General features: G+C 34.1%; 1 pseudogene; it reads left to right on the top strand.

Annotated features, from left to right (window-relative positions):
• The first annotated feature begins 4920 nt into the window (after positions 1-4920).
• LOC132018701 (large ribosomal subunit protein uL23-like) lies at positions 4921-5392 on the top strand (annotated as a pseudogene).
• The last annotated feature ends 18992 nt before the right edge of the window (positions 5393-24384 follow it).

Here is a 24384-nt window from a genome sequence, read left to right as displayed (position 1 = left end):
GTTACTTAATAGTAATTCAAAATTATATTCTTTTAAATTTTTTATTTAAATTCAATTAATTAACATATAATGTATTATTAATTTCAGAGGAAGAGTTTAGTGATTCATTAGTTGCATATAACACCCAGTGCTCATTACATCGTGTCATCCTTAATGCCTGTCACCCAGTTACTCCCCCCAACACTCCCCAGCAACCCTCAGTTTGTTTCCTATAGTTGAGAGTCTCTTATGGTTTGTCTCCCTCTCTGATTTCATCTTATTTTATTTTCCTTCCCCTTCCTCTATGATCCTCTGTTTTGTTTCTTAAATTCCACATATAAGTGAAATCATATGATACTTGGATTTCTCTGATTGACTTATTTTGCTTAGCATAACTTCTAGATCTATCCATGCTGCTGCAGATGGTAAGATTTCATTCTTTAATGGCTAATATTCCATTATATATATGTATATACCACATCATCTTTATCCACTCATGTGTTGTTGGAGATCTGGGCTCTTTCTGTAGTTTGGCTATCGTGGACACTGCTGCTACAATTATCAGGGTGCAGGTGCCCCTTCGGATCAATACGTTTGTATCTTTTGGATAGATATCTGGTAGTGCAATTGCTGGGTTGTAGGGTAGCTCTATTTTTCACTTTCTGAGGAACTTCCATACTGTTTTCCCGAGTGGCTGTATCAGCTTGCATTCCCGTCAGAGCACAAGAGTGTTCCTCTTTCTCCACATCCTCGCCAACATTTATTGTTTCCTGACTTGTTAATTTTAGCTGTTGTGACTGGTGTGAGGTGATGTCTCATTGCAGTTTTGATTTGTATTTCCCTGATGCTGAGTGATGTGGAGTATTTTTTTCATTTGTCTGTTGGCCATTTGTATGTCTTCTTCGGAGAAATGTCTGTTCATGTCTTCTTCCCACTGCTTGACTAAGTTATTTGTTTCAAAATTATATTCCTATTTCAATGAATCATAGCATTTCAAAGCTACAATGTATTTATTTGCTCCAGAAAGGCTTTAACTCCAAATACAAGCTGATGATGGTACCTGATGTCTGTACACCTAAATATCATTTTATTTTACATTTTTATGTATCAGTTTTTTAAAATTTAATAATCTTCTGGCTTGAAATCCTTTAAAAACTGAAATTCTATTTTATTTAGAGTATTACCAAGCATTTTATTATAGATCAAAAATATTATTTTAAATCACTATATGTTTATATTTTGTCATGTTGACCAATTAGCAAGTAAGTACAATTTTTTCCCTTTATTTTGAATTTCATTGGCTTACAAGCAAAATAGTTAAACTAAATAATAAATTTTAAATTCACTTAGTCTCTTGAAGAGTAATGATGCACAAAGGAAAGATTAATCAGAATAAGAACAGTTGTCAAAAAATTGTATTATACTCCCATAGCATATAACTTCTGTAGAACTTTGTGAAAATTTTCCATTGTTATGTTACATCTTTATGAGAGAACATCAATTATTGTTTGCTAGAGAATGTCAATTAATAACAGAAGTATACCTCTGTTTTTAATGTTTTAGGTAGTATTGAAACAATTCTAGTTAGAACTCAAACTTCTGAGTCAAACTGGGTGGTATAGGCTGAATTTATGTGGCCAAATGAAAGAACATTCAGCAGCAAGAGTAAAGATTTTATGTATATGTGCGTGTTGTATGTTTTAAAATGTCAGAATTTGTAATGTGTTTTGAACCAAAGGTTTCAACAGTCCCTCTTCAGGGCCAATGGAAAGTCTTAGTTATACTAACTTTGACTTAAGTAAGTATTTTAAGTACAATAAATCAAACAGAACTTTAAAATTGTTGTTCTGTGTAGAGTTTATAATAACATAAGACTTTTAAAAAACAACTGAAAAAATCCTCAAAATCATACATTTTAGAAACTTTAGAGGTGAATTAAGTGAAATATATAAACATATTTCCAATTTACCATATACATTAACATTTTAGAACTTTGTCTTCCAAATACACACACAATAAGAATGTACTAAATCTACTGTTTCATAATGTATTATTTTCACTTGATTTAAGAACATCTTTTGATACAATTAAATTTCTTTGAATCATGATTTTTGAAAGTTTAATGACTGAGCCACCCAGGCACCCTATGATTTTTAATAGCTATATTTAGATCTATTTTGTGCTCTTTCTCATTATTTATATAACAATATTTTTCTAAAAATTTTTGTTTATAAAGACAAAGTATCGAAAGTCATGACAGCTTAAATTTTTGCATATGTTCTCAGTTATTTTCTCATGATATATTTCCAGAATTGGAGTTGTATAGAAAATTATTTAATAGAATTTTCAATATCAAAATTTTATTCAAAGTTAAGTTACACAGGATAAATTTATTGGATACTACACAATTAAATTAGAAATCAAAAACAAGTAGACAAAAAAAACCTACATATATTTGAAAATTAGGAAATTAAACACAAAATTACCTAAACTCAAGCTAAAATATATAACCCATGGGAGATTTTATATCTTATCTTTCTAAGAAGGAGATTGACAAAGGAAATGAATAAATAAATAAAAGCTAACAAAACCTCATAGTCTCATTTTAATTTCATGTAATCATTAAACAAAATAAATGCCATATATAAAGATAAATTAGAAAACCTCTGCCAGTCAGAGGCTAAATGAGGAAATGCGTGTTGTAATACTAAATCTGACTTTTTGGAGAATTGCTAATATTGCTGGTTTCATTTGTTTTGGACAAATACATTCTCAAAATCGAAGCAGGAATCAAATCATGTATCTCAGCTGAATGGGGCCATTCTGTGATATCCTATGGGCTAATTTGGAAATCGTAGAGAAGCTATGCTCTATTGGCTGAACAAAATATATACATTTTTTTATGAGTATGTTCTTGACTTTGGCATATTAAAATGATTTCACTGACAATGATTTATTTTATGTTTTATTATTACAGGGGCTATGGCTAGCAGCCTTAAAAAAAAAATGAGACCTGATCTTTAGGATTCAAATAACCCAATTTGATGAGAGTCTCTCTTAACAGTCTGTGTAAACACTAAGACACATGTTTTCAGGACTTGAAAAACTGGCAAATAAGGCAAGCATAGTTCTTTCATGATCTGATTACATATGGTTTTATGATTTAGACAAATACTGATTTAGCTATAACAATGACTTTACTTTTTACTTGATTTTCCTTATGTTTTTCCTCTAATGAGGTTGAAATTATTACCTTGATTATAGTGATGGCTTCACAGGTGTAAGCACAAGTTCAAACCCATCAGTTAAGCAGGTTTTTTTGTGTGTGTATGTGAAGTAGTTTTTTGTATAACAATTATTCTTCAATATAGCTGTTAATGAAATAGTAATATTTATATAATATATCTATAAGTTAGGAAAGGTAATCCATTGAAAAATAGCTGTTCACTTCAACTGTTCTTATTTATTCATTTTTTTCTTTTATTAGTTATTATACATTCTGTGTTCTAGGTAGAGAAGTAGACTCTGAAGATGATGCTATGAAGGCACTGTATTTTGAAGGACCAGTTGTAGATTTTCATAATAATATAATGTGCTGTGTTTGGGTGCTGTAACTGTGAGGCAGTATTCTTAGTAGCTTCAGCTCTCCAATCATTTGGCAGGAATTCAAAGCTTGCTCCACATCTCTTCAAGTTAAATAGTTGCCCAAGACAAGCTTTTGCACTAGTTTCCTCATTTGTTAAATGACATTGATAACAATACGTACATTATAAGATTGTTCTGAGGAGTAACTTAGGTAACACCTGTATCTATAACTGTGATTGGCATAATTACTCATTGATATTAGCTATAGCTATACTTCATTGTTACTAAAGAATGATTGTGCTAAAAGGTCGAAGATGAAGATGTGACTTATGTAAGCTAGGAAGGGAAGAGGATCATAATTAAGTAAAAAGGAGGGAAATGGTACAGAGCAGAGAGGTGTGAAAAAGCCAAGCAGGTTGAGAGAACAATGACTTTTTATGTTGTCATTGATGTGAAATGATGAGAAATTTGGACTTTACATTTGAAGCTTTTAAGTCATTTAAGAAAAGAAGGAACCTGATTAGCTTTGGATGTGGGGAGGAGTTTGGGGAAAAAGGGAGAAGGTATAAAAAGAGATGTGGAAAACAGATCTGAGTCTAGGCAAATGGGATTAGAGAGAATTGAGACTCCATCAGATTGTCTGGGTGAGACACTGAAAACAATCTAAAGCTTCAACATTAAAGACGTAGACAGAGGCATATGCCCACAAATTATTTAAGACATATATGTGATGAGAAGATGGAATTTAAGGCTGGCTCAGATTTCTAGTTTGTACAGCTGAGTAAATGGTAATGCTGTTAGCTAAGGCAGGGGACACAATGATGCTTATTATGAGTTTTAATACTTATTTAGCTCTTAATTTGTGCCAGGCTCTGCTATAAATACTTTTTAATGTGTTAATTTATTTAATTCTCTCAACAATGTTATAAGAAAATGATATTATTTTCATTTTTTTCAAATATGAAAACTGTAGGACATGGAGAGAAAGTAACTTTTCCAGGATGTCATAGCTAGTGACCAGTACAGTGGGGTAGCAAATGTGGGTGAATAGTTGAAGAGACTGTCCCTTTGAGTTCCATGCGCATAGCTTCACTAGTCAGGAGAAGAACTAGCTTTGAAGAAGGAACTGGGAAATATCAAGATGCGTAAAGCATAGCCTTAGCAAAGGAATCAAATAAAGACTTTGCTTATTCATTCTGCAACATTCCATACATTTACAGTGTCAACACAGCACCACTTTTCATTCATCATTTTAATTACTAATCAACTTGATCGTGTCTTTATTACAAATGTATACTACTTTCAACCAATGGCTGCCAACTCCATCAAAAATAACATAGGCTCCCTTTTAAGAAGATGGCGCCGAAAGCTAAGAAGGAAGCCCCTGCCCCTCCCGAAGCTGAAGCCAAAGCAAATGCTTTGAACGCCAAGAAAGCGGTGCTGAAAGGCGTCCACAGTCACACAAAAAAAGAAGATCCGCACATCACCAACATTCAGAAGACCCAAGACTCTGCGTCTCCGAAGGCAGCCCAAATACCCTCGAAAGAACGCCCCCAGGAGAAACAAGCTTGATCACTATGCCATCATCAAGTTCCCCCTGACTACTGAGTCAGCCATGAAGAAAATAGAAGAGAACAACACACTTGTGTTCATTGTGGATGTCAAGGCCAACAAGCACCAGATCAATCAGGCTGTGAAGAAGCTCTATGACATTGATGTAGCCAAGGTCAACACCTTAATCAAGCCTGATGGAGAGAAGAAGGCATACGTTCGGCTGGCCCCTGACTATGATGCTTTGGATGTTGCCAACAAAATTGAGATCATCTAAACTGAGTCCAGCTGGCTAAATCTAAATACAGTTTTTTCATGATAAAAAAACAAAACAAACGTAGGCTTAGTCTGGAATAACTTACTATTCATGAATATATATTTGCTCCTAGTGGTTGGACACCCTTTGATTCTGGATGTTCATATTTTCTATTATTCTGAGCTTTATTTTATCTCCTTATAAATGGAGACTTATTTAATTAGATATTTATTTATTAATGTAAACCTGGGTGATGGAAATTAAATATAATCCTAAACCTGTGTCTAAGGAAATTAGATCCTCTCAAAATTCCATTTTGGCTTACCATTATATATTTGTGTTAACTGCCTTTTTTTTTTTATCTATGTTAGAAAAAACTCTTATATGCTAATGAACAGCTCTGTCTCTACAATATTATTTGATCTATAGTATCAAGGGGCTTGTTTGTTACATATACCAAACTATAAAATGTTAGTATGTTATTCTACTTAACAAATAGCCACATATATGAAAGTAAACTCAAAGCCTAGGCAAATTTATAGGTCGGATGGGAATTCTACCTTTTCTGGTTATATAGCTCCCAAGAGTTTCAATTCAGTGATTACATTTTTTCTTCTGATGATACACAATTTTAGAACATCAGCAACATGAATACAAGCCTTGAAATTAATAGCTGTTTTCTCAAACGATGTGAAGGCAACATAACATATGACTATCTGGTTTTAAATTTAATAATTAAGGTGCTTATTACCAAATTGTGCTTTTAAAGTAGAACAGATAAAGAAAATAAAAATACAAGTTTGAATAGCTCTAATCCTAGGCCAGACTGCAAATGCATTCATTTATTAATGGTCTACTTGAATCTGGAGACTGGTAACCTTTTAGAGCCTATTAGCTTTCTCTCTCATCCTCCACAGAAGTCATGTCAAATCTCCATTCTCTCAAATCTGTGAAATCAGGGCCTTGCTCATTATCAGAAGATGAATTTGCCTCATAAGTAGTAGAGAAGTGAGAATCACATATATGGAACTACCTGGTCTTCCTTCTTTATTCTGACTAGTATTCAAGTGTCTCCTCCTATGGCCATTCTCTGAGTTGGCACTCCCTGCCTTCTCCTCTAGAAACTTGCTCATCCGTGTCTCCTTTCTCATCTGTCTCCACTCCCTCCCCTCCTAGTGACCCATTCCCAACATTTAAATCTGCTGGAATCTTCCTAACGTATGAGTTTCCTCAGGTTGCTTTGACAAGAGTCCTATAGAGTGACTTAAACAATAGACATTTATTGTCTCACGGTTCTGGAGGCCAGAAGTCCTAAATCAAAGTGTCCACAGGGCCCTGTTCTCTCTGATATTTGCAGGGAAATCCTTTCTTGCTTATTCTCCAGTTTCTAGTGGTTTACTAACAGTTTGACTTGCAACTGCCCACCACCAATATCTGCCTTCATTGCCATATGATGTTGTCCCTGTATCTGTTTTCACATTGCTATCATCGTCGTCTTCTTCTTCTTCTTCTTCTTCTTCTTCTTCTTCTTCTTCTTCTTCCTTTTTTAAAGATTTTATTTATTTGACAGACAGAGATCACAGGTAGGCAGAGAGGTAGGCAGAGAGAGGGGAAGGGAAACAGGCTCCCCGCTGAGCAGAAAGCCATACTTGGGGCTCCATCCCAGGACCCTGGGACCAGGACCCTAGCTGAAGGCAGAGGCTTTAAGCCACTGAGCCACCCAGCATTACTGTCTTCTTATAAGGACATGTGTCCTATTGGGTTAGAGGATTACCCTATTCATTACAGTGTCATTTTAACTTTACCTGCAATTATCCTATTTTTGATGATGGCCATACTCTGAAATACCAGGGGTTAGAACTTCCAGCTTACCTTTTTTCAAGGGAGACACAATGAAGCCTGTAATATCATCTTAATAAAACACAATAACTGAATCAAATTTTAAAAGATTCTTTAATCATACTTCTTGTTTCAGTTACCACTTTTATCTTTTTACTCCTTTATAAACAAACTTTTGAAGGTTTTGCCAAAATTTTCTGCTCTTACTACCTTACCAATCCATTTACTCTTCATCATGCTTACAAAGAAAATTGGCTGTCCTTGTGTATGCGGGTGTGTAGGTGTACATTTGTCCTGATTAAGAAAAAATGTTCACTCAAACTGACAGTTCTATTTCTCAGTGGCAAGCAATAAATCAACATTCAATTTATATATAACAACAAAGCTATTATGTATTGAGCATTTATTGTTTCAGATATGCTGATAAATATATCATCTCATTTTATTTTCATCTTTCTAAATATAAAAGATGTAAGCAAATTTGATGTTCTTAGTCAACTTTGTTCCTGTGGGACTCTCCACTGGAACACCTATTCTCCCTTGATTTGCCAATAAAATTAAGTTTCATAAAAATTACATTTCTAGGGGTACCTGTGTGGCTCAGTGGGTTAAGCCTCTTCCTTCAGTTCAGGTCATGATCTCAGAGTCCTGAGATAAAACCCCCGCATTGGGCTCTCTGCTCCGCAGGGAGCGTGCTTCCCCCTTTCTCTTTACCTGCCTCTCTTCCTACTTGTGATATCTGTCTCTGTCAAATAAATTTTAAAAATCTTTAAAAAATTGCATTTCAAAATTCTTATGACATCCAGATCGAGAGAAGTGTGGTAAATTCACCAAAATAATGTCACCCTGTGAAGTTTCATGGAACCAGCCTGCTGGCCTTCACTTGGACTCAGTGGCTTTATTTTGAAAGTCTAAAATTTGTACAAACTTACTACTATGCATTTTATTCAAGCCACCTTTGCATTCACTGATACCATGGCAACAGTCTTCTAAATGTCCTTGCCTCTTATCTTACTTTTTTTTCTAATCCATATAATAATAATGTGAATAGATATTATTGAGACCACAGTATTAATATAGTCTCCTAGGCTTAACATTACATTAAGTCAATAAAAAAATTGAAAACCTTGTTTTTAAAGAGCTGGATAATATTGTATGCATATTTTATTCCACATTATTTTAAATTACTAAAAGCAAACTAATATCCAGGTTTAAAGGGGTTCTTAATTTGGGGTCTTTTGAAATCATTTGAAATCATTGAAATTATGTGTGAAACTGCATATGTATATATTCCACTTTTTGTGTCCATAGATATCATCAGAAACCTCTAACCCTTCAGTTTCAGCAGGTAACCCAAGATTTATGATCATGAGCTTGGGAAATACTGTTAGAGCTTGACTTTAAATTTTTGATATTTTCAGTTAACTTCAGTTAACTTCCTGATTTTCTCACCTACTCCACACTTCTACTGGCATCAGGACCTACCTAGACCCTCTGTCTCCACTCTTACCTTGAAAGAACCATCTCTATTTCTATTAAAAGTCAAAACTTCCCTTTATCTCTGGTTCCCCACTCTCAACAGTTTCCAGCGACTTCTTTCTACAGTTCCTATTTCTTTCTTCTTTGTCATACTCCCCTCTCTAGAGGGTTTTTCTCAACAACATCGAACTATGCTCTACATCTCCTATCTTTGCTTTAAACTCAATCGGTATCTCTCTTCTTCCATTTCAAATCCCATTTTTGGGTCCTCTTTTACAACAGCATTGCTTGAGAAAATTATACTCCTTCACACAGAATTTTTCCACCTTTTAAAATTTCAAATATTATTCAAAATTCTCTAAATGAAAAGTCCTTACATTTACTATTTTATTGTGAAATACTCATAGTATATATGACATATTTATATTTTAAAGAACAATAGTAAGGAAGAAATACTTATATCCCCACAAACAATTTTAATACTAAAACAATAATTTTAAAGCAACTTGAATATTTTTCCCTAATCCCCTGCTTTTCCTTTCCTTGAATGTTTTCTTGACCAATTTCTTGGTTTCTTTTTTATTTCTGTAGTTGCTTTCCTTTTAAGTATTAAAAAATACAACAAATGTGTAAGTTTATTAAATAAATGTATAGGCTTAATAATTATAAAACCAACCCATGAGCCACCAACTAAGTTCAAAATAGAACATTGTAAGTCCCCAAATTTTGCTAATATAGCTTTTTATGAAATTAGTAAGTTTTATTTTTTAAATAGTTTCAAGTATCTCCTCAAATTATTTAGATTCATATCTAAATATTTCATTTTAGGGGTGCCAATATAAATGATATTGTGTTTCTAATTTCAAATTCCACTATTGATTGTTGTTATATAAGAAAAACAATTGACATGTGTATTTTAGCTTTGTATCCTACAACCTTGCTATATTTGCTTATGAAATCCAGGAGGTATTTTTTTGTATTTTGTATTTTGTTTTGTTTTGTTTTATTTTCGTCATTTCCTTCAGTCTCTGTAAATGGTAATGTCATCTGTAAAAAAAGATAATTTCATCCCAATATGTATACCTTTAGGTTCTGTTTCTTTTCCCATTGCATTAGTAAAGACTTCCAGTACTGTGTTGAAAAGGCATGGTGAGAAGGGACACCCTCACCTTGTTCTTTTTTTTTTTTTTTTTAAAGATTTATTTATTTATTTTGAGAGAGAGGAAGAGTGAGCAAGCAGGGAGAGGGGCAAGAGAGTGACAGAGTCTCAAGCAGACTCCTGATACAGACTTTAGGTCAACCCAGAGATCATGACCTAATCTGAAATCAAGAGTAAGATGCTTAGCCAACTGAACCAATCAGACGCTCCCCAATCAGCTTGTTTGTAATGTTAGTGTTTAAACTGAGTTTCTCATCATGCGGTTTGACATTAACTATAGGATCCCCCCCCACACACACACTTTGGTAGATATTCTTTATCAAATTCAGAAAGATCCCCTCTATTTCTAGTTTGCTAAATGTTTTTAATATGAGTACGTGTTAGATTTGCCAAATGCTTTTTCTACATCTATGGATAAGTACTTTTGATTTTCCTTCTTTAGTTCTTGATGTGCTGGGTTTTACTAACTAATTTTTGAATGAGACTGCCTTATATGCCTGGGATAAATCCTACTTGGTCATGGGGTATAATGCCTTTTGTATTCTGTTGGATTTGATTTGCTATTATTGTGTTGAAGATTTTTTTTCACTAAGGATCATAAAAGATACTGGTCTATGGTTTTCTTTTGTTATAATGTCTTTGTGTTATTTTGGTATTAGGCTAATCCTGAACCCATAGATTGAGCTAGAAAGTATTCTTTCTACTTCTGTATTCTGGAAGAGATTATAGAGAATTAGTATAATTTCTTCCATAAATGTTGGTATAAATATTTATAAACACCAGTGAACTCATTGGATCTGGTGCTTTTTGTTTAGAAAGTTATTAATTATTGGTTTAATTTCTTTAATAGAAAACAATCTATTTAGGTTGTCTATTTCTATTTTTTGAGTTTTGATAGATACTGTCTTTGAAAGAATTGGTCCAAGTCATATAGGTTTACAAATTTGTGGGCATAAAGTTCTTTTCATTTCCATGTGATCTGTAATGATGTATCCTTCTTAAAGTTCTGCTCTTAGTAATTCGTGTCCTCTCTCTCTCACAGTTAGCTTGGCTAGAGGATTATCAATTTGACAGATCTTTGCAAAGAACCAGCTTTTGGTTTTATTAATTTGTGTTATTGATTTTTGGTTTTCCATTTTATTGATTTCTGCTTTCTTTTTCTTTTCTTCTGTATACTTTGGATTTAATTTGCTCTTCTTTTTTTAGTTTCCTATGATGGAAATTTAGATAATTGATTTTAGATCTTTCTTCTTTTCAGACAAATATACTCTGTGTTATAAATTTCCCTATAAGCCCTGCTTTTAATGCATCTCAGAAATTTTGATGTTATGTTTTCATTTTCATTTAGTTAAAAATATATTTTAAAGATTTATTTATTTGGCAATATCACATATTTTATTTGCATTTTAAAAACAGTGGCAATTTCGGTCTTTTTCCTGGTACATTAACTTTTATAACTTGGATATTTTTGTACCACAGTTGTAGCTGTCATTATGGTTCACTTCATAATGGAGTCTTAAGTTGTATCTTTTTTGACACAGAGATGCTTTTTGGGAGAGAGAGAGAGGGAGAGGAAGAAAGAGATGGAGCAGTGAGGGACAGAGGGAGAAGAAGAGAGAATCCCAAGCAGACTCCCTGATGAGTACGGAGCCTGACATGGGGCTTGATCTCACCACCCTGAGATCATGACCTGAGCTGAAATGAAGAGTCCAATGCTCAACCAAATGAACCACTACCCATCCTAGTCAAAAATATTTTAAAATTTCTTTTACAACTTCTTTGGCCAATGTGTTATTTAGAAGTACGTTGTTTAAACTTTACGTATTTTGAGGTTTTCCAGCTATCTTTCTGTTATTGGTTTCTAGTTCAATTCCACTATAGCCAGAGAACAGATATTGTATAATTTCTCTTCTTTTAAACTTGTTAAGGTACATTTTATGGCCCAGATTGTTGTCTATTTGGTGAATGTTCCATGTGATCTTGAGAAGAATGTGTAATCTGCTACTGTTGGATGAAGTAGTCTATTGATGTCAATTATAGCCAGTTGATTGATGGTGCTGCTGAATTCAACTACGACCTTATTGATTTTCTGCCTCCTGGATCTGTCCATTTGTAATAGAGGGCTGTTGAAGTTTCCACCTATGAAAGTGAATTCATCTATTTTCTCTGCAGTTTTATCAGTTTTTCCCTTATATATTTTGATGTTCTGTTGTTAAGTACATACCCATTAAAAATGGTTATTTCTTCTTAGGTTATTCACCCATCGTCATTTTTGGTGCCCTTTTTACTTCTAATAACTCTCTTTGCTCTGAAATCTGCTTTGTGTGAAATTAATGTAACTGCTTCCACTTTCTTCTGATTAGTGTTGGCATAACATAACTTTCTCTATCCCTGCGTTTTTAATCTATACATGTCTTTATATTTAAAATGGGTTTCTTATAACCAATATAATATTGGGTTTTGAATTTTGATTCATTCTGACAATCTGTCTTATACTTGTATTTAGACAGTTATTTAAAATGATAGTGATAGCTTTATTAATATGTGCCATATTTGTTACTGTTTTCTTTTTTTAAAGATTTCATTTATTTATTTGACAGACAGAGATCACAAGTAGGTAGAGAAGCAGGCAGAGAGAGGGAGAGAGGGGGAAGCAGGCTCCCTGCTAAGCAGAGAGCCTGATGCAGGACTTGATCCCAGGACCCTCAGATCATGACAGAGGTTTTAACCCACTGAGCCACCCAGGTGCACTTGTTACTGTTTTCTATTTGTTATTGTTTTCCATTTGTTGTCCTTGTTTATTAGTCTTGCTTTTCCATGTATTTTCTGCCTTTGTAGTTTTTAATTGGGCATTTTATATAATTCCATTTTCTTTCTTAACACAACAATCATGCATTTCAAAAAATTTTTTTAGAGAGGGTGAGAGGTGGGGGAGGAGGTGCAGAAGGAGAGGGAGAGAGAGTATCTTAAGTAGGGTTGACACGAAGCACAGAGCCTGATGTAAGGCTTGATCTTACATCCCTGAGATCATGATCTGAGCTAAAAACAAGAGTTGGATGCTTAACAGACTGTGCTGCTCAGGCACCCCAACGATCATCCTTTTTTATTTAACTTTTTTTTGTTGTTGTTATTATCCCAAAGACTGAAATATACAAGTAATCTGAATCCACATTCCAATAACACCATACCATTCCACAGGAAGTGTTATTAACTTATATTAATAAAATATTCCAAATATTTCTCTCTCACTTTTGTCTTTGCTGTCATTGGTCTGGCTTATATATAAACAAACAAATATTTTTATACACTAACCATACATAGTCAATGCATTGTTGCTATTGGCATTTTGAACAAACTGCTACCTATTTAGTTAATTAAGCATAAGAAAAATAAAAAGTTTTCATTTACCCACACTTATTCCTTCTCTGATGCTCTCCCATTCTTTGTGTATACCTGAGGTACCTGATATATATAATTTTCTTCTTTCTGAAAAAATTTTAAAAACATATCTTGCAAGGCAGTACTACTGGCAACAAATTCCTTCAATTTTTGTTTGCCTAAAAAAGCATTTCTTCTTCAATTTTGAAGGGCAGTTTGCAGACTACAGAATTCAAGAGGTTTTTTATTTTTTTCTTTTCAACATCTTAAATATTTCACTCTAACTCTTTCCTTGCTTACAATTGGTTCTGAGATACTGGATATAATTTTATGTTTATTTCTCTGTCGGTAAGATATTATTTTTCTGAGTTTTTTTAATATTTTTTTCTCTATCTTTGATATTCTGAAGTTTGAATGTGATTGCCTATGTGTAGATAGTTTTGTGATTTGTCCTGTTTGCTGTTCCCTGTGTTTCCTGGATATTTGCTTTGTTGTCTGACATTAATTTGGGAGAAATTTACATTATTGCTTCAAATATTGTCTTTTCTCTTTTTCTTTTCTTTCTTTCTTTTTTTTTCCCCTTTCTTTTCCTTTCCTTTCTCTTCTCTTCTTTTCTTTTCTTTTTCTTCACTTTCTGGTATTTACATGTATGTTATACATTTTGACCTGGGCCTACAGTTCTTGGTGTTTGTTTGTTTTAGTCTTTTTTCTTTTTGCCTTTCAGTTTTAGAAGTTTCTATTGTCATACCTTTAAGTACAGAAACTTTTCTTCAGCTGTGTCTATCCTACTAACAAGGCTACTAAAGGCATTTTTCATTTCTGCCGTAGGGTTTTTGATCTCTATCATTTCTTTTTGATTCTTTCTTAGAATGTCTATCTCTCTGCTGTTCCTCCATTCTTGTGTAATGACTATTTTTTCTATTAAAGCCCTTGGTATGTTAATCATAGTTTTAAAAAATTCTTAGTCTCATAATTTCCAACATCCCTTCCATATCTGACTCTTTCTGATGCTTTTTCAGTATTTTCAAACTGTGATTTTGCCTTTTAGTATGTCTTGTAATTTTTTTCTTCATAGCTAGGTAAAAGGAACTCCTTTGAAACAAACAAACAAACAAACACAAACTTTAGTAAAATGTTGGAAATGTGTAGGGGGAGAGAAAGGGTTCTGTAGAGTCTGATTAGGTCTCAGTCCTTTCATGTGCCTGTGACCCTGGACTATAAACTTCATTAGTGCTTCTCAGTTTTATTTTCTCCTTATAACAGGATGACTAAATGAGACTAGAGTTGATTATTTTTCTTTCCATGGAGAGGTTAAGCTCCAATAAAACTCCAGGAAGTTGAGCTCTAGTAAAATAGTTTCTCTCAAGGGCAGGTTTGCTTATAAGAGAAGAGTACTCTCTTCTCTTTTTCAAACTGATTAGTTTTCCCTTCCCCTGCATAAGTGGATTTTTCTCTGATTTTCATAGAGGATCTTGTTGAACTCCTGGACGTAAATTCACAAAAGCGTAAGGATTCCCCTATGACTGGGTCTCCCTGGAGTTTGTAACTCTCAGATTTTCCACACCAGGTTGCCAACAATTCATCAATTACGATTCAGATCTTCCTACTCCAGCAGTGGTTTTGTTAGAGATTTCTGCTTATGGATTTCTGTACCAGTAAGCTGTGATTCTTTGTGTTCACCTGCCCGTCTAATTCTCAGAGCAGCAGTTTGCCCTGTGACTACTCTGATGAATCTAGAAAAACTTGTTGATTTTTCAGTGTGTTTATCTATTGTTAAGATGGAGTGGTAACTTACAAATTCTTTACATGCTAGACTGAAGAATATGGAAATTTCCAACCATAGCTTTTTATGGTTAAGATTCATTTATGTTTACCTAATATTTACACTTTTCATTTCTTGGTCTGTTTTTAAGCATTTTTATGTTTCCATCTGAAGTAAGTTTCCTTCTGCTTAAATTAGTCCCTTTAGTTTTTCTTTTAGTATAGGACACAGGTGATATATTTTTCGATTTTCTCAGAAATTATTTTTATTTCATTTTCACTTTGAATATAGTTTTAGCTGGAGATAGAATCAAAGGTGAGAATTGTTTTCCTTTAGGGTTGTAATTATATTATTTTTTTAAAAGCTTCTCAACTGTTTCTGTCACCTTTGTTAATTCTATATTAAATACAGTATAACTTCTTTTTTTCTGGCTGCTATTAAGATTTCCTTTTTGTTTTGATTTTTACTAGTCTTACTATGACATGCTTAAATGTGATTTTGTTTATATTTATCTTATTTGGTTTGTAGAGCTTTTTAAATTGATGGATTAAATTTCTTCATTAGTATGTAAAAATTTCAGTCACCGAATCTTTAAATATTGCCACTACTCCATTTGCTCTCTCTTCTCCTTCTGAATCTCCAATTACATATATTTTCTTTCTTTTGGAATAACTTCTGTGAAAATTTCCAAATATATGTGGTATTTGGTAGTACTTTTGTCACTAATACCTAGTTTAATAATATTGTCAGCAGAAAATAATCTATATGATTATAATGCTTTGCTATTTGTTGTCAATTACTGCTTATAATTTAAATACAGTTTTGTAAGTGATATATGTAGTATGCTAAAAATGTGTATATGGAAATTGCAAGGTATGGAGTTCTGTATATTTTCATTTCATGTTACTGGACTTCTGGATGTTAAACTTGAGAAGCTCAAGATTATACAGAAAGTTAATCTAGTGATGAGATTAATTTTGCATCACTAAGCATCCTGACAGAAAAATAATAAGGATGTATATTAATAGCCTGTATTTATTTTTAATTATTTGTCTGACTGCTTTTATGTTTAATGTGCTGTTTCACATTTTGGAGAACTGAAAGGAACAAAAAAATCACATAACTAATTTTCTCACAATCATATATCTTGTGTTTTTATTAATATGGCATCCAACCTATTAATATTTTAAGAGCAACATCAGCTATTTCATAGAGACATTTTGTTAACTTTCCTCAAATAGAAACATATGTTCCATTTTTATTTTTTCATTAGATATTGGTTTTACTTTAAGTTTTACTTAAATTGTAGTTAGTTAACATACAGTGTCATTTTAATTTCAGGTATACAACATAGTGATTGAGCATTTCCATACCAACCTGGTGCTCATCACAGAAAGTGCACTCCTTAATCCATGTCACCTATTTCACCCATTCTCTTGCCCACCTCCACGTGTAATCATCAGTTTGTTCTCTGTAGAATGCATTTCTTGGTTTGCCTCTCTCATTCTTTTTTTTTTTTTTCTTTGCTCATTTGTTTTGTTTCTTAATCCCACATCTGAGTTAAATCATGTGGTATTTCTTATCATATGTCTTTCTCTGACTGACTTATTTCACTTCACATAACACTCTCTAGCTTCTCCGATGTTGTTGCAAATGGTAAGATTTCATTCTTTATATGGATGAGTAACGTTCATTGTATTTATGTACCACATCTTCCTTATCTATTCATCAGTCACATGAAAAGATGCTCAACATCACTGATCATCAGGGAAATGCAAATCAAAACTACAATGAAATATCACCTTGCACCTGTCAGAATGGCTAAAAATCTACAACACAAGAAACAACAGGTGTTGGCTACGATGTAGACAAAAGGGAAACCTCTTGCCCTGTGGGTAGGAATGCAAACTGATACCATCACTGTGGAAAACAGTATGGTGGCTCCTCAAAAAGTTAAAAGTAAAACTACCCTACAATCTCGCAATTGCACTACTAGGTATTTACCCAAAGAATACAAAAACACTGACTCAAAGGGATACATACACCCCAATGTTTATAGCAACATTGCTAACAATAGCCAAATTATAGAAAAAGCTCAAGTGTTTAAATGTTCCATTTTTAGATTAGCAAAAACAATGAGTATCTGACTTGAATTTTAGATCCAAAATTGGGGAATTTCAAATAAAAATATTAAAACGCTCTGTTTTGAATTATTTGTGTATTGAAAAAATTCCCCTTGAATATATGAAAGAATTTATTCCATTCTAAAGTTTTCCTCTAATCTAATCTTTTTAAAGCACTTGGAGTTATATATGTTTTCTTTATACCTGGGTTATTACCTATAATTTGCATTAATGTATTACATTTGCCTGTATTGTGCCTGCATAAAAACAAATGACAATACCTTAGCGTTTTGATTTCCTTTACAAAATTAGGACATGCTACAGGAATTAGTCATTATTTGCATTTAGCTAATGTGAAATAATAGGCTTATAATGAAGCTATTACTCTTCCTTTGGTCACAACTAAAATGCATTTTTTCTTTTCTAAGTAATCATTTCAGTGGCAATACTTGTTCTCCATTAGTCTGTGAGCTCACATTTAAACAAAAAAGTGATAATTAAAAGAGTCTTAAGTCTGGATTTTTGTCTTCTTAAAACACTCTTCTCTTTTAATCTCTGAATGTCTGTACAATTATGCATTGTGGAGTGCAGGAGGGACAAATTAGAAAAAGAAATATATATTCAGCAAGTAGTTAGGAATTATCACATGAAAGGTCCAAGGAAAGAAAAGAACTTTTAAAAGTGGTACAAAGTGGGGCACCTGGGTGGCTCAGTAGGTTAAAAGTGGTACAAAGTAAGAAAATCATACAATTAGCATCATATATGCATCCAAAAGCTCAATCTAAATTTGGACAGACCCCTCATTTTTCTCACTTTAGTATATGGGGCCATTTTCTTTCTTTTTCTTTTTTTTCAAGATTTTATTTATTTATTTGTCAGAGAGAGAGAGCACAAGCAACCAGAGTAGCAGGCAGAGGGAGAAGCATGTTCCCGGCTGTGTAGGGAATGTGATTTGGGACTCAGTCCCAACTGGGATCATGACCTGAGCCCAAGGCAGACGCTACCAGCTTAGCCGCCCAGGCATCCCATGGCACCATTTTCTATCTGAAAGCCCATATAAGAAATTTGAAAAAGACCATTGATATGTCAATCTCATTTACTCACTAATATGGGATAAATCACCAGATGCTGTTGGTTCTAAAGCTCTTCATCTTTCTGTTCCATATAAAGTTCAAATTCTTATTTTTTTCTACAGGAGAATGACTACAACACTTATAGCTGTAGCTTTGCTCGATTCAAGTCCGTCTCTGCTCTCTTTTCTATGATTTTTCTTTTAAAGATTTATTTATTTATTTGAGAGAGAAAAAGTGAAAGAGAGCATGAGAAGGGAGAAGGTCAGAGGGAGAAGCAGACTCCCTGTGGAGCTGGGAGCCCCATATGGGACTCCATGTCAGGACTCAGGGATCATGACTTGAGCCAAAGGCAGTTGTTTATCCAACTGAGCCACCCAGGCACCTACTGTGATTTCTTTCTTTCTTTCTTTCTTTTTTCTTTTTCTTTTTTTTTTTTTTAAAGGTTTTATTTATTTATTTGACAGAGATCACAAGTAGGCAGAGAGGCAGGCAGAGAGAGAGGGAGAGGGAAGCAGACTCCTTGCTGAGCTGAGAGCCCAATGTGGGACTCAATCCCAGGACCTTGAGATCATGACCCGAGCTGAAGGCAGTGGCTTAACCCACTGAGCCACCCAGGCGCCCCATCTTTTTTTTCTTTTCTTTTCTTTTTTTTTAATAAAAAACTCTATTTTTTATTATTTTTTTAATAAAAAACTCTATTCCTGTATTTCCCCTGCCTAAAATATTGCAGTGTTGCCCAAGACTTTGTAATGAGGCAGTAATTCGAGTTTGCTCAGCTTTTCTCAACTGTATTAAATAGTTTGTGGTTTCCCACATACCTCTCTGCTTGAATGAAATGACCTCCCCTAAATACTCTCTACTGCCAGCTACCTCCTACAAATCCTTCAAGAATTAGCTCATGTGCTGCCAGGAAGTTTAGATAGGAAATACTACTAAGTTCCCCCAGTATGTTGTATAATAACTACTGCTTCAGTTCTTGCAAATAAAATGGGAAACACAAGAGATAGGGTCCTTGTCCAGTGGTGAGAGACAGGAGGGAGAAATGAACAAATAAGTATAAAATAATCATGCCTTTTGATTAATATTCTGAAGGAAACAAACAGAATACTAAAATAAACATAATGATAGTGAAGGTGCAGACAGGTGATGTGCTTTGGATGGGATGGTCAGGAAGAGATGACATTTTAGCTGATATCTGAAAGATAAGAAAAGAGCCAGTCAAGTAAAGAGTTAAAAAATATATATATAATATGTTGAGAAGAGAGGAAAATCATGCATAAACCTTGAGTCCTGTTATTATCTGACAGTCTGCTTCCTCTGCACACTCTTTCTCCAGAGGGAGATAGACTGAGCTTTGGCAAGACATGGGCCATGTCTTCCTCTTTAGATTCCAAATCCCTAGCACACTGAATATTTTTAGAAGGTTCTACTAACTGAATTAATAATTTATTTTGGATACCCTTGTCGGTGTTGCTTGTTATTATTTTTTACATCTTTCCCCACATTCCACTCATTACATAGTCTGAAGAATGCTAGAGCATACTTTCTACCAGCATTTCACACACTATCCAGCTCTGGTAACCCCAGCATTTCATGGTGGGCAGAAAGAACCTGTTTCAGCTGTGCAGTTTTCTCTGATTCATATTTAAGATTCTTATGAATTAAACCCATAGTTTCAAATTACTTAGTTTCATTTGATTAAGTGTGTAGCATTCCAGAAAGTATTGTCAAGATGTCTTTTGAATGTACAGCATCATATAGGGCTTTCTGTTTTAAAAGATTTAAGAGGAAAAATGGTTAATAAAACAATAAAGGAGTTCTCAGGTAGGAATTTTTTGGCTTGCCTACATTTCCAGCAAAAATTTATTATTTCACTTTAGATTTGACCTCAGTCTGCACAATGCTTACTTTAGTGATGACAAAAATGAGAAACACTGAAAAGAGGGAAGAACAACAAATTTATTTTGGAAGCTGGAAAGCAGCAGATGGAGTGGTTGATCACTCACAAGGAAGCCAGATTCCAAGCCTGATTTGAGGAAAGCTTAAGACTACATAGTGTCTACTGGATAATTCTTCAAAATTACCAAAAATGTCAAGGGCCATGTTAACAGAAATGAAGGGGGAGTCTAATGTGTGAAGGACTGGGTAAAAGCCATTTAGATGCATTGTCTCTAGATCCCTTTAAAAAAATCCTCTTTGGTAAACTGCCTCTTCTTCAACCAAGCAGGAATCTAAAAGTTTATGTTCTGAATCAAGTAAAATAGAGGAGATTGGTGGAAACAAGAAGGGAGAGATATGACCAGAACAAAGGGATTAAATGGCAATCCTATACTGATTGACCAGTTCAGAGATACCAGTCCTTCTCAGCTATTGTATTCCTAGGTCCTTGCTTTCTAAGTAGGAGACTTTGGAGGTCCCTGTTGGGAACCTGACCAGTACCTGAGGACAAGCTTGAAATTCTGATAGCACAGGCTCTCCCTATTTTGGTGAACCAAAATAGCTTACCTTATGGAGATCAAAATAAACCAAGGCAGAGACTAAGCGAGGATATATCAAAGAGGAGATTTAATATAGGACACAAATAAGGAGAATTTCCAGTAAAATGATGAAGATCCCAGCCATGTCTCAGATTAGATTAGAGTAACTCAAGTGATAAACATGTTAAAGTATACCTTCAACAGCTTCCCCACAGCCACTGTGCTAGTATTACCCTGAGGGCATAATGCCCAGCTAGAACCTGAGCCTGTACTTGGTTAATGCTCTGCTTTGACCAATCCAGGAAACTAAAGTTGGGCAATAGGGAGCTGAGAAGTAGAAAATGCAGAATTGCCCACTTGTTCTGAGCACAATTCTATTAGAAAATCCGAATATCTCCTTCTTATTTTAGCTTAGCGAGATGGTCCAAGTGGCATGACCCCTATATTTTTCATGACTCTCATGGCCTCACTCACTAGATTCCCCAGAAGATACTCTTTATACCCTAAGAAATTCTAAAGCCCTATCAGCAGAGCTTCTCCTGGAAGTCTTGTCTAATAGTGACAGTGATTCTTTCTTGTTCATCTTGTTTTATGCCTGCTATTCAGGTTTTTAAAACTATATATTCCTTCCCAGATGGTAAAATTTATATGGAAAAAGAAAATTATGAACACACAAATATTATTCTGGAGGGTGATAGTGATGTGATTTGGTAGCAATGCATAACCTCTAAGGGACCGATAGTATTTTACTTTTAACCTTGGTAGCAAGTCCCATGACGTTCATATATTATTCCTTAAAAACGTACATATATATTTAATAGTTTTTTTAAAACATATATGAGTGTCTTAGTCCATTTTGGTTGCTATAACAAAATTACCATAGACTGAGTGGCTTCAAAAACAAACATTTACTTCTCACAAGATCCAAGCTCAAGGTGCTGGCAGATTCAATGTCTGGTGAGGGCTCACTTCCTGATTCATAGATGACTCTTTTCTCATTGTACCTAACATAAAAGAGAACAAAAAGATATCCCTGGGGTCTCTTTTATAAGGGCACTATATCATTCATTATGGTTCCATCTTTAAGACCTAATTACCTCCCAAAGGCCTTATCTCCTAATACTACCACCTTTGAGGCGTAAGATTTCAACATACGAGTTTTGTGGGGGACGCATTCAATCCATGCCAATAATATATGAAACAATTATTTTATCAAAAGAATTTAGTATTAGAAAATATGAAGAAATAGGTCTATTTGTATGCTGCTGGTAAAATATCATGTTCAGATAATACTGGGCAAAAGTACATTGTACAAAGTTTTTCTATTTAAAATAATTAACAGGACAGTGTTTGGCCCTGACCACTGAGAACACACTTTAAAGAATATACCTTAGATAAACTTCACATACGTGCATAAGTAAATATGCACGTATTTACTTATATGTTGCTTTTGAAGTGGAAGGTTGTTGTTTATTTGAAATAGTAAGGTTTGATATCTAAATATTCATCAGTAGGAAAATGGATAAATGCAATTGTTAAAATAAATCAACTAGATTACATGTTGGGTTGCAAAATGAAAGTCTTAGACTCATTTGCCCAGCATGATACCATTTATGCAGATCAACACATAATTAACTAATGTTAATTATGGCTTATAGATAATATATATGTACTAAAATAATTAAAAACACTGTCTTGCAGAATGCAGTCCAAGTTCATGATAGTCTTTGTCTGTGGAGAGGGAATAAGGTGACCAAGAATCAAAACAGGAAAATTTAATGTTATCTGTAAGGTTTGCTCCTTTTATATTAAAAAAAGAAATTACGTAAATATGCCAAGGTGTTAACCTTTGTTACATCTTAGAGGTTTGCATTGGAGGTTTGCTGTGTGTATTTTGATACATTTTTGAAACAAGCAAATAAATTAAGAGGATCATCTAAAACTGAGAGTTAAAACATGAAAAGGGTCATTTTAGAAGCATGACAGAATGAGAGGGAAACGATGGTATAATGCTAAGCAAGCAATGACAAAAAGTGCTAAACCTGAGAAGTAAAAAGGTAAAAAATACAGTATACACTTTGAGAGAATGTGCTCATTCTTGGTGGTCTAGACACTGATTTTAATGGAGTTGTTCCTAAAGTACAGAAGCTAACAGCCGGTGAGACAAGTGTGAGGCTTTGAAATTAGACAGACTGATTTGAATTCTGCTCCAAATTGTTAGTTGTGATCTCAGCTGAATTTCTTCACTTCAAAGACTATACTTAACCTATATGTCACACGGGGATACAATCATGTTGCGGATGTGTGTGTTTTGTTGTTTGTTGTTTTTGTTTTTAGGTTAAAGCAGAGAAAATCCCCAGAGTTTAGTGAGTTCTAAGGACTTCAAGTTTCATGTTTTGTTGTTACTGTTTATTGTTCAAACTAAAAACCATTGATTTTCCTTTTACATAGTTAAATGCATATTATGTGAGTCACATTTATACTGATGCATCCAACAGTTACAAGACCTATAGAAGACAGAAGACTGTCCTTAATGCACAGTTCAAATGTATTTTTTTTTTCTTCACAAATGGCTCAAAGTATGTAGCATGGTTCAACATAATAGTCTTTTGTTGAAAGTCATCCATTTTTTTTTCTGTGACATTGTATACTTTGATGACACAATGTATCAGGATGCCCACTATTGGTATCCCTCCTAAAACAATAGTCCCATCTGTGGTCCCTTTTATTATCACACAGACAAAGCAGTGTGCAACATTCAATAACTGGCTAACCAGCCGTAGTCTCTGCAATGCACTCATTCAGAGCTCCTAAGATGCACAGATGGATACATTGCTGTGATAATATTGGACTGTGTTTCTCTCAGATGAGCTGGAAAGTTGCCTTACTCATTGGAACCCAGAGAGCCATTCACTGTTATTCCATGTCTGCACTATTAGCTCATATTCCAGAACCAGCCTATGCTTTGGCCTGCAGTGTACAATAACTTGTGTTTTAGATGCAAGTTCCTGCTGTCACTTGGTTGAACAAAGTGTAACAAAAGAACAAATACAGCCTATTATAACTCCTTGTATGCAGTTGACTATGTTTATGACAATAACTAGTGAATTGCATTTTTAGCTCAACAGAAGTGATGACACAAATATAAAAATACAGAAGGCTTATTAGATTATTTATGGTTTAGGGAGCTGTTTATTTTAAATCAAGAAGACAACCAATGACAGCAATCCTGGACCACAAAATCCATTAATGTATTCTATACCAAAAAATACTAATATGTTAGCATATCTACCATAGCAAATGTAAATAGAGTTATAATATCATCTCACCTAACCATGTTAGAGTGTGAATCCATATAAATAAGCTTTACTGAATTTGGTTAAACAAAAAGTTTTTCATATGGCACACATTAGTGTATTATGCCTCGTTAGTAAAATGCAGCCTCAGGTCAGATAGGCATGGTGGTCATTTAATTCTTTCTTTACTGAAATTATAAGGTCTAGAATATCATCTAGAGTATATGAAATGACAACTTACTCTCAGATAACAAAGCACAGTAATTCAGTCACGGTTTACTGAGAAAAACATACATGTGTTAAGAGATTATATGATAAGACATAAATTATCCCAGAGCAGAGATTTTCAAACTGTTCTCCTGAGTCTGGGGAGAAGTATGTTTGTCATTGTAGTAGGCAGTTTTAACCACAGCAAGTCGAAACCAGA

Source organism: Mustela nigripes, chromosome 5 (genome assembly GCF_022355385.1).
Source record: "Mustela nigripes isolate SB6536 chromosome 5, MUSNIG.SB6536, whole genome shotgun sequence".
Lineage (NCBI taxonomy): Eukaryota > Metazoa > Chordata > Mammalia > Carnivora > Mustelidae > Mustela > Mustela nigripes.
Note: the sequence above shows the minus strand (reverse complement) of the source record. Positions and strands in the feature narration are given on the sequence as shown.